Source organism: Hypanus sabinus, chromosome 1 (genome assembly GCF_030144855.1).
Source record: "Hypanus sabinus isolate sHypSab1 chromosome 1, sHypSab1.hap1, whole genome shotgun sequence".
Taxonomy (NCBI): Eukaryota; Metazoa; Chordata; class Chondrichthyes; order Myliobatiformes; family Dasyatidae; genus Hypanus; species Hypanus sabinus.
In genome coordinates, this window is record NC_082706.1 from 49,157,195 (window position 1) to 49,169,510 (window position 12,316).

A 12,316-nucleotide genomic window follows, 5' to 3' on the forward strand; every position below is an offset into this window, starting at 1 on the left:
AGCTTAGCATGGATAGATACCTGGAAATATGATGTTGGAGCTATTAATGAAACATGGTTGCAGGAGGGGTGTGATTGGCTAATAAATACTTTTGGATTTCGTTGCGTTCGGTGTGATAGAATCGGACGGACAAGAGGGTGAGCTGTTGCATTGCTTGTCAGAGAAAATACTACAGCGGTGCTCTGGCAGGATAGATTAGAGGGCTCGTCTCGGGAGACGATATGAGTGGAATTGAGGAATGGGAAAGGTATAGTAACACTTATAGGGGTGTATCATAGACCATCTAATGGGGAGCAAGAATTGGAGGAGCAAATTTGTAAGGAGATAGCAAATATTTGTAGTAAGCACTGGGTTGTGATTGTGGGAGATTTTAATTTTCCACACATAGACAGGGAAGCCCTTAATGTAAAAGAGTTGGATGGATTGGAGTTAACACAATGTGTGCAAGGTAGTTTTTTGCAGCAATACGTAGAGGTATCAATTAGAGAAGGGGTAGTGTTGGATCTCCTGTTAGGGAATGAGATAGGTCAGGTGACGGAGGTATGTGTTGGAGAGCACTTCGGGTCCAGTGATCACAATGCCATTAGTTTCAATATAACCATGGAGAAGGATAGGTCTGGACCCAGGGTTGAGATTTTTGATTGGTGAAAGTCTAACTTTGAGGAGATGCGAAAGGATTTAGAAGGAGTGGTTGGGACAATTTGTTTTATGGGAAGGACGTAATAGAGAAATGGGGGTCATTTAAAGGTGAAATTTTGAGGGTACAGAATCTTTATGTTCCTGTTAGGCTGAAAGTAAAGGTTAAACTTTTGAGAGAGCCATGATTTTCAAGGGATATTGGAAACTTGGTTCGGAAAAAGTAAAAGATCTACAATAAATATTGGCAGCATGAAGTAAATGAGGTGCTGGAGGAATATAAAGAATGTAAAAAAAAACACAGAAAACATAGAATAGCACAGAATGTTACAGGCTTTTCGGCCCACAATGCTGTGCCGACCCTCAAACCCTGCCTCCCATATAACCCCCATATTAAATCCCTCCATATTCCTGCCAAGTAGTCTCCTAAACTTCACTTGTGAACCTGCCTCCCCCACTGACTCAGGGAGTACATTCTACTCACCAACCACTCGCTGAGTGAAAAACCTTCCTCTAATATCCCCCTTGAACTTCCCTCCCCTTACCTTAAAGCCATTTCCTCTTGTACTGAGCAGTGGTGCCCTGGGGAAGAGGCGCTGGCTGTCCACTCTGTCTATTCCTCTTAATATCTTGTACACCAATATCATGTCTCCTCTTATCATCCTTCTCTCCAAAGAGTAAAGCCCTAGCTCCCTTAATCTCTGATCATAATCCATACTCTCTAAACGAGGCAGCATGCTGGTAACTCTCCTCTGTACCCTTTCCAATGTATCCAGATCCTTCTTATAGTGAGGCGACTAGAATTAGACACAATACTCCAAGTGTGCCCTAGAGTTTTATAGACCTGCATCATTACATCGTGCCTCTTAAACTCTATCCTTCAACTTATGAGAGCTAACACCCCATAAGCTTCCTGAACTAATCTATCCACTCGTGAGGCAGCTGTCAGAGATCTGTGGACATGTACCCCCAGATCCTTCTGCTCCTCCACACTACCAAGTATCCTGCCATTTACTTTGTACTCTGCCTTGGAGTTTGTCCTTCCAAAGTGTACCACCTCAAACTTCTCCAGGTTGAACTCCATCTGCCAATTCTCAGCCCACTTCTGCATCCTATCAATGTCTCTCTGCAATCTTCGACAATCCTCTACACTACCTACAACACCACCAACCTTTGTTTCGTCTGCAATCTTGCCAACCCACCCTTCTATCCCCACATCCATGTCGTTAATAAAAATCAAGAACAGAAGAGGTCCCAGAACAGATACTTGTGGGACATCACTAGTCACAACACTCCAATCTGAATGTACTCCCTCCACCACGACCGTCTGCCTTCTGCAGGAAAGCCTATTATGAATCCATCTGGCCAAACTTCCCTGAATCACATTCCTTCTGATTTTCTGAATAAACCTACCGTGTGAATCCTTGTCAAATGCCTTACTAAAATTCATGTAGATCGCATCCACTGCACTACCCTCATCTATATGCCTGGTCACCTCCTTAAAGACTCTATCAGGGTGTTAGGCACGATCTGCCCTTCACAAAGCCATGCTGACTGTCCCTCATCAGACCATGATTGTCTAAATACCCATAGATACTATCTCTAAGAATCTTTTCCAACATCTTTCCCACCACAGACGTAAGCCTCACTGATCTGTAATTACCCGGACTATCCCTACTACCTTTCTTTGAACAAGGGGACAACATTCGCCTCCCTCCAATCCTCTGGTACCATTCCCGTAGACAACGAGGACATTATGATCCTAGCCAGAGGTTCAGCAATCTTTTCACTTGCAGCGTGGAGCAGCCTGGGGAATATTCCATCAGGCCCCGGGGACTTATCCGTCGTAATGTATTTTAACAACTCCAACACCTCCTCTGCCTTAATATCAATATGCTCCAGAACTTCAACCTCACTCATATTGTTCTCACAGTCATCAAGTTCCCTCTCAGTGATGAATAACAAAGAGAAGTATTCATTGAGGACCTTGCTCACTTCCACAGCCTCCAGGCACATATTCCCACTTTTATCTCTAATCGGTCCTACATTCACTTCCGTCATCCTTTTGTTCTTCACATAATTGAAGAATGTCTTTGGGTTTTCCTTTACCCTACTCGACAAGGCCTTCTCATGCTCCCTTCTTGCTCTTCTCAGCCTGCTCTTAAGCTCCTTTCTTGCTACCCTATATTCCTCAATGGACCCATCTGATCCTTGCTTCCTAAACCTCATATATGCTGCCTTCTTCCACCCGACTAGAATTTCCACTTCACTTGTCATCCATGGTTCCTTCACCCTACCATTCTTTATGTTCCTCACCGGGACAAATTTATCCCTAACATCCTGCAAGAGATGCTTAAACATCGACCACATGTCCGTTGTACATTTCCCTGCAAAAACATCATCCCAATTCACACCCGCAAGTTCTAGCCTTATAGATTCATAATTTTCTCTTCACCAATTAAAAATTTTCCTGTCCTCTCTGATTCTATCCTTTTCCAGGATAATGGTAAAGGTCAGGGAGCGGGGATCACTGTCCCCCAGATGTTCACCCACTGACAAATTTGTGACCTGACCCGGTTCGTTATCTAATATTAGATCTAGTATGGCATTCCCCTTAGTCGTCCTGTCAACATACTGTGACAGGAATCCATCCTGGACACACTTAGCAAACTCTGCCCCATCCAAACCCTTGGAACTAATCAAGTGCCAATCAATATAAAGGAAGTTAAAATCGGCCATGATAACAACCCTGTTATTTTTGCACCTTTCCAAAATCTGCTTCCAATCTGCACCTCGGTATCTCTGATGCGACCAGGGGGCCTATAAAATACCCCAGTAGAGTAACTGCTCCATTCCTGGTCCTGACTTCCACCCATACTGACTCAAAAGAGAATCCTGCTACATTACCCACCCTTTCTGCAGCTTTAATAGTATCGCTGACCAGTAATGCCACCCCTTCTCCCCTCCCCACCCGCTCTCTATCCCTTTTAAAGCACTGAAATCCAGGAATATTGAGAATCCATTCCTGCCCAGGTGCCAGCCAAGTCTCCGTAATGGCCACTACATCATAATTCCATGTATGCTTCCAAGCTCTCAGTTCATCACCTTTCTTCCTGATGCTTCTTGCACTGAAGTACACACATTTTAGCCTTTCTACCTTACTACCTTTACACTCTTTTTTCTGCTTCTCTTTCCTCAAAGACTCTCTATATGTTAGATCTGGTTTTACTCCATGCACTTCTTTCACTGCTCTATCACTGCTGGCACCATCCCCCTTGCAAATTAATTTAAACCCTCCCCAACCATGCTAGCAAACCTACCAGCAAGTATATTTCTCCCCTTCGAGTTCAGCTGCAACCTATCCAATCTGTACAGGTCCCACCTTCCCCAGAAGAGATCCCAATGATCCAAAAATATAAAATACTGCCCCGTGCACCAACTCCTCAGCCACGCATTTAACTGCCATCTCCTCCAATTCTTACCATCACCATCACGTAGTACTGGCAGCAATCCTGAGAAAGCAACCTTTGACGTCCTGTTCTTCAGCCTTCTGCCTAATTCCCGAAACTCACACTTCAGGACCTCATCCCTCTTCCTGCCTATGTCGTTGGTCCCAACATATATCACGACTTCTGGTTGCTTTCCCTCTCGTACCAGGAATTCATGCACCCGATCAGAGACGTCCCGGACCCTGGCACCCGGGAGGCAACAGACCATGCGGGTTTCCTTCCACGTTCACAAAATCTCCTGTCTGCTCCCCTGACTATAGAGTCTCCAATGACGACAGCTCTCCGCTTCTCCGTCCCATCCTTCTGCACCACAAGGTCAGACTCAGTGCCAGAGGCCCTGCCACCGTGGCTCACACCTGGTCGGTCGTCCTCGCCAACAGTATCCAGGACAGTAAACTTATTATTCAGGGGAATGGCTACAGGGGTGCTCTGCACTGTCACCCAACGACCTGCTTCCGGCAGCCTAGGTGTGACTACCTCTCTGTAGCTCTGATCTATGACTGCCTCATTCTCCCTTATAAGTCGAAGGTCACCCAACTGCTGCTCCAGATTCTTCACACGGTCTTCCAGATCGCCCAGCCGCAAGCACTTCTGGCAGATGTGACTCTGCAGGAGAGGGGAGTTCCCTCAAGACTGCTACATCTCACAGGAGAGGCACATCACTGTCACTAACTGGGAACAAGCTCATCCTCCGCCTCTTTCCGTTGAAGCCTCTCGAGTCAAAGCCTCAAATCTCCAATCCTTCACCAACCCACTTACTCACTGGCCTCGTTTCCACAAGCAGTTCTGCTTGATCTGCCCCTCTATTTATTTGTTTGAGCTTTTCAAACTGCTTGGTCACCTGACTTTGATTGCCCAAACAACTGCTATCTGCTGAGTCTGAGCTATTCAAATCTTGATTGATTGCACAGCCCAACTGCCAAAACTGCCAGAATCTCTCGAGTCAAAGCCTCAAATCTCCATTCCTTCACCGGCCCACTCACTCACTGGCCGCTTTCCACAGAAACTTAAGAACGAAATTAGAAAAGCTGAAAGAAGATATGAGGTTGTATTGGCAAGTGAGGTGAAAATAAATCCAAAGGGATTCTACAGTTATATTATAAAAACATAGTCAAGGATAAAATTATTCCCTTAAAGAATCAGAGTGGACAGCTATGTGTGGAGCCAAGGAAGATGGGGTAAATTTTGAACAATTCCTTTTCTTCGGTATTCACTTAGGAGAAGGATATGGAATTGTGTAAGGTAAGGGAAACAAATAGGGAAGTTATCGAAACTATGATGATTAAAGAGGAGGAAGTGCTGGCACTTTTTTAAGGAATATAAAAGTGTATAAAGAGGCCAGTGACTAATGGTGTGCCTCCGGGATCTGTACTGGGTCCAATGTTATTTGTCATATACATTAATGATCTGAATGATGGGGTACTAAATTGGATTAGTAAGTATGCAGATGATACGAAGATAGGTGGCTTTGTGGATAATGAGGTAGGTTTTCAAAGCCTGCAGAGAGATTTAGGCCAGTTAGAAGAGTGGGCAGGGGGAGTTTAATGCTGATAAGTGTGAGGTGCTACATTTTGCTAGGACTAATCAAAATAGGACATGCATAGTAAATGGTAGGGCATTGAAGAATGCAGTAGAACTCAGTGATCTAGGAATAATGGTACATAGTCCCCTGAAGGTGGAATCTCATGTGGATAGGGTGGTGAAGAAAGCTTTTGGTATGCTGGCCTTTATAAATCAGAGCATTGAGTATAGGAGTTGGATATAATGTTAAAATAGTACAAGGTACTAGTAAGGCCAAATTTGAGTATTGTGTACAGTTCTGGTCACCGAATTATAGGAAAGATGTCAACAAAATAGAGAGAATACAGAAGAAATTTACGAGAATATTACCTGGGTTTCAGCACCTAAATTACAGAGAAAGGTTGTACAAGGTAGGTCTTTATTCTTTGGAGTGTAGAAGTTTGAGGGGGGACTTGATAGAGGTATTTAAAGTTATGAGCGGAATAGATAGAGATTACGTTGAGAGGCTGTTTCCATTGAAAGTAGGGTAGATTCAAACAAGAGGACATGTTAGGGGGCAGAAGTTTAGGGGGGACACGAGTGGAAATTTCGTTACTCAGAGCGTGGTAGCTGTGTGGAACGAGCTTCCAATAGAAGTAGTAGAGGCAGGTTCGATATTGTCATTTAAAGTAAAATTGGATAGGTATATGGACAGGAAAGGAACGGAGGTTTATGGGCTAAGTGCAGGTCAGTGGGATTAGGTGAGAGGAAGCGTTCAGCACGGACTGGTGTAACTCTTATATATAGTTATATGGTTCTATGTTAGTACGACTGAACATTACGTTTTGAGCAGATAACTATGATCTTCTGGGCACCAGTACGACTGCAGCGTGCTTCAAGAAGTTTGGTGCTGAATGTAATTATGGTGTCCGCAGACAGTCCAGTCAGTCGATTAGCCACCCACGACAACAAATTTATTGGAACTAACTCTGGTTCATGGCTCATTAATCTCTGCTTGTGTGCAAGTAGAAATAGGATAGTCAGATGGTTAGATTTCGGGTAATGTGGTCTAGGGGTGAATGATAAGCTTTCTTCATAGTAGTGCAGAATGTGCTGGGTCCTCAGTGGCTGCAGCTGATGTGCTGATGTAGCTGGGCAGAGATTTATTCAAGCTAGCCTTATTAAAGGTGTTCGGCAAAGATATGAAAGCCTTCGGGGTATGCCATTGAATTGAAGTGACTTTAATATTGAAACGATAGAAATAGTGCAGAGGAGATTTACAAGGATGTTGCCTGGATTGGGGAGCATACCTTATGAGAATAGATTGATTCAACCCGGCCTGTCTCCTTGGACCGACAAAGGATGAGCGGTGACCTGATAGAGGGGTACAAGATACTAAAACACGTCTGTTTTAGTACAGGCCCTTCGACCCTCGATATTGTGCCGACACATATATTTCTAAAAAATGTACTAGACCCACGCTGCCCCGTAACCCTCTATTTTTCTTTCATCCATTGAACAATAGGACATTACAGTGTAGATACAGTCCTTTTGGCCCTTCTTAGCTGTGCCGAACCATTTTTTTGCCTAATCCCTGTGACCTGCACCCGGGACATATCCCTCCATACCCTTCTCATTCATATACCTGTCCAGGATTTTCTTAAATGTCAAAAATAAGCCCGCATTCACCACTTCATCTGGCAGCTAATTCTACACTCCCACCACTCTCTGTGTGAAAAAGCTCCCCCCCCCCAAGTTCCCTTTAAACTTTTCCCCCATCACCTCTTTTTTTTCTCCCATGTTCGCAGTGGAAAAAGCCTGCTTGCATTCATTCTATCTATACCCATCATAATTTTATACACCTCTATCAAATCACCCCTCATTCTTCTACGCTCCAAGGAATAAAGACTTAACCTATTCAACCTTTCTCTGTAACTCAATTTCTCGGGTCCCAGCAACATCTTTGTGAACCTTCTCTGCACTCTTTCAGGCTTATTAATATCCTTCCTGTAATTAGTTGACCAAAACTGCACGCAATACTCTAAATTTGGTCTCACCAATGTCTTATACAACCTTACCATTACATTCCAACTCTTATACTCAATACATTGATTTATAAAAGCCAATGTAGCAAAAAATCTCTTGACGACCCTATCTACTTGTGACGACACTTTTAGGGAATTATGTATCTGTACTCCCGGATCCGTCTGTTCTACTACACTCCTCAGTGTCCTACCACTTACCTTGTATGTTCTACCTTGGTTTGACCTTCCAAAGTGCAATACCTCACACGTGTCCGCATAAAACTCCATCTGCCATTTTTCAGCCCATTCCTCTAACTGGTCCAAATCCCTTTGTAAGCATTGCAAACATTCCTCATTCTCCACTACACCTCCAATCTTTGTATCATCAGCAAATTTGCTGATCCAATTTGCCACATTATCATCCAGATCATTGATATTGATGACAAATAACAATGGACCCAGCAAAACATCCTTCTGAAAGAGCATGTTGCAGCACTGAAGAAAGAACTGGATGACCTCAGGCTTATCCGTGAAAATGAGGGTTTTCTGGACAGGACCTACAGTGAAGTCGTTACACCGAGAATACCAAAAGAGAGAAAGGGGGCGACGTTGAGGCAGGAAAGGATGCTTGAAGTGCAGGAGACCCCAGGGGATGTACCTCTCGTAAACAGGTTCACCCTCTTGGAAGCTGTCAGGACAGAAGATACTGCCAGTCTGAGAGGCAGACTGGTCTGCGAGCCGAAAATTGGTGCAAAGCAGAGCCGAGGAGTCAGACATCAGGAAGAGCCGTAGTAGTAGGGGACTCCATAGTGAGAGGGACGGAAAGGGGTTTCTGCGGCAACAGGTGAGATTTAAGAATGGTGTGTTGCCTCCCTGGTGCTAGGATCCAGGACATCACGGACCGATTGTAGGGAATCCTCAAGGGTGAAGGTGAAGAGCTGAAGGTGGCAGTGCATGTCGGCACAAATGACATCGGGAAGAAGAGGAAGGACATTCTGCAGCGGGACTTCAGAGAACTCGGAAGAAGGCTGAAAAACAGGACTTTCTGGGTGGTTATCTCCAGTTTGCTTCCAGTTCCTCGTGCTGGAGAGGGCAGGAACAGGGAGATAATGGATCTGAATGTGTAGCTGAGGAACTGGTGCTGGAAGCAAGGATTTACATTCCTGGACCACTAGGATCTGTTTTGGGGTAGGGATGAATTGTACAAAAGTGACTGGTTGCACCTTAATAGGCGGGGGACCAGCATTCTGGCAGACAGGTTTGCCACTGCAACACGGATGTCTTTAAACTAAGTAGTGGGGGGGGGGGGGATTAACTGGAAATATAAGGATGGAGTTAAAGGGAAAGTGAAAATAAGAAAAGTTAAAAAGGACAACAGAATCAATGGAGTAGAAAGCTCAAGAAGAGATCATACAGTATGGCCAAGTGAAATAGGAATTAATATGAAAGGTGAGGGGAGTACCGAATTAAAAGTATTGTATATGAATGCAAAAAGTATAAGGAATAAAGTAGATGAGCTTGAGGCTCAATTGGAAATTGGCGAGTACGATGTTGTGGGAATAACTGAGACATGGCTTCAAGCGGACAGGGCCTGGGAAATAAATATTCAAGGACATACATCTTATCGAAAGGACAGACTGACTGGCAGAGAAGGTGGGGTGGCTCTGTTGGTGAGGAATGATATTCAGTCCCTTGCGAGGGGGGACATAGAATTTGGGGATATATAGTCAGTATGGATAGAACTGAGAAATTCTAAGTGTAGAATGACCCTAATGGGAGTTATCTACAGGTCCACAAACAACAGTCTGGATGTAGGGTGTAAGTTGAATGAAGAGTTAAAATTGGCATGTCGCAAAGGTAATGATACAGTTGTCATGGGGGATTTCAACATGCAGGTAGACTGGGAGAATCAGAATGGTACTGCACCCCAAGAAAGGGAGTTTGTGCAGTGCCTCCGAGATGGATTCTTAGAACAGCTTGTACTGGAGCCTACCAGGGAGAAGGTAATTCTAGAATTAGTGTTGTGTAATGAACCGGATTTGATCAGGGACCTGGAGGTAAAGGAGCCATTAGGAGGTAGTGACCATAATATGATATGTTTTAATCTACAATTTGAGAAGGAGAAGGGAAAATCGGATGTGTCAGTATTACAGTTGAACAAAGGGAACTATGGAGCTATGAGGGAGGAGCTGGCCAAAGTTCAATGGAACAATACCCTAGTAGGGAAGACAGTGGAACAAAAATGGCAGGTATTTCTGGAAATAATGCAGAAGGTACAGGATCGGTTCATTCCAAAGGGGAAGAAAGATCCTAAGGGGAGTAAGGGGCGGCCGTGTCTGACGAGGGAAGTAAAGGGCAGTATAAAAATAAAAGAGAAGAAGTATAACATAGCAAAGATGAGTGGGAAACCGGAGGACTGGGAAGCTTTTAAAGAGCAACAGTAGATAACAAAGAAGGCAATACGCCAAGAAAAAATGAGGTCCGAAGGTAAACTAGCCAAGAATATAAAGGAGGATAGTAAAAGCTTCTTTAGGTATGTGAATAGCAAAAAAAATAGTTAAGACAAAAATTGGGCCATTGAAGACAGAAACGGGTGGAATTTATTATGGGGAACAAGGAAATGGCAGATGAGTTGAACAGGTACTTTGGATCTGTCTTCACAAGGGCAGACACAAACAATCTCCCAGATGTAATAGTGACCAAAGGTACTAGGGTAAATGATAAACTGAAGGAAATTTATATTAAGCAAGAAATGGTTTTGGATGGACTGTTGAGTCCGAAGGCTGATAAGTCCCCGGGACCTGATGGTCTGCATCCCAGGGTACTTAAAGAGATGGCTCTAGAAATTGTGGACGCATTGGTAATCATTTTCCAATGTTCTATAGATTCAGGAACAGTTTCTGCTGATTGGAGGATGGCTAATGTTGTCTTACTTTTCAAGAAAGGAGGGAGAAAGAAAACATGGAATTATAGACCGGTTACCCTGACGACAGTAGTGGGAAAGGTGCTGGAGTCAATTATAAAAGAGGAAATTATGACACATTTGGATGGCATTAGAAGGATCAGTCCGAATCAGCATGGATTTATGAAGGGAAAATCATGCTTGACTAATCTTCTGGAATTTTTGAGGATGTAACTAAGAAAATGGACAAGGGAGAGCCAGTGGATGTAGTGTACCTGGACTTCCAGAAAGCTTTTGAAAAAGTCCCACATTGGAGATTAGTGGGCAAAATTAGTGCACATGGTATTGAGGGCAGAGTACTGACATGGATTGAAAATTGGCTGGCTGACAGGAAACAAAGAGTAGTGATTAACGGGTCCCTTTCGGAATGGCAGGCTGTGACCAGTGGAGTACCGCAAGGTTCAGTGCTGGAACCACAGCTGTTTACAATATCCATTAATGATTTAGATGAAGGGATTAAAAAGTAACATTAACAAATTTACTGATGACACAAAGCTGGTTGGCAGTGTGAAATCTCAGGAGGATGTTATGAGAATGCAGGGTGACTTGGACAGTTTGGGTGAGTGGGCAAATATATGGCAGATGCAGTTTAATTTGGATAAATGTGAGGTTATCCACTTTGGTGGCAAGAACAGGAAGGCAGACTACTATCTAAATGGAGTCAAGTTAGGAAAAGGAGAAGTACAATGAGATCTAGGTGTTCTTGTACATCACTCAATGAAAGCCAGCATGCAGGTACAGCAGGTAGTGAAGAAAGCTAATGCTATGCTGGCTTTTATAACAAGAGGAATGAGTATAGGAGTAAAGAGGTCCTTCTGCAGCTGTAAAGGGCCTTGTTGAAACTCCACCTGGAGTATTGTGTGCAGTTTTGGTTTCCAAATCTGAGGAAGGACATTGTTCCTATTGAGGGAGTGCAGCGTAGGTTCAGAAGGTTAATTCCCGGAATGGCGGGACTGTCATATGTTGAAAGATTGGAGCGACTGGGCTTGTATACACTGGAGTTTAGAAGGATGAGAGGGGATCTGACTGAAACATATAAGATTATTAAGGGATTGGACACACTGGAGGCAGAAAGCATGTTCCTGCTGATGGGTGAGTCCAGAACTAGAGGCCACAGTTTAAGACTAAGGGGTAGGCCATTTAAAACAGAGATGTGGAAAAACTTTTTCACCCAGAGAGTGGTGGATATGTGGAATGCTCTGCCCCCAAAGGCAGTGGAGACCAAGTCTCTGGATGCATTCAAGATAGAGTTAGATAGAGGTCTTATAGATAGCGGGGTCAAGGGATATGGGGAGAGGGCAGGAACGGGGTACTGAATGATCAGCCATGATCACAGTGAATGGCAGTGCTGGCTAGAAGGGCTGAATGGCATACTCCTGCACCTACTGTCTATTGTCTATTGATCCCTGTGGCACACCAATTGTCACTGGCCTCCACTCAGATTAGCAATCCTCCACTAACATTCTCTGGCTTCTTCCATTGAGCCAATGTCTAATCTAGTTTACTACCTCACCATTTATACCTAGCGACTGAATCTTCCTAACTAACCTCCCATGCGGGACCTTGTTAAAGACCTTACTGAAGTCCATGTATACAATATCCACTGCCTTCCCTTCATCCACTTTCCTGGTAACTGCCTCGAAAAACTCTAATAGATTGGTTAAACATGACCTACCACACACAAA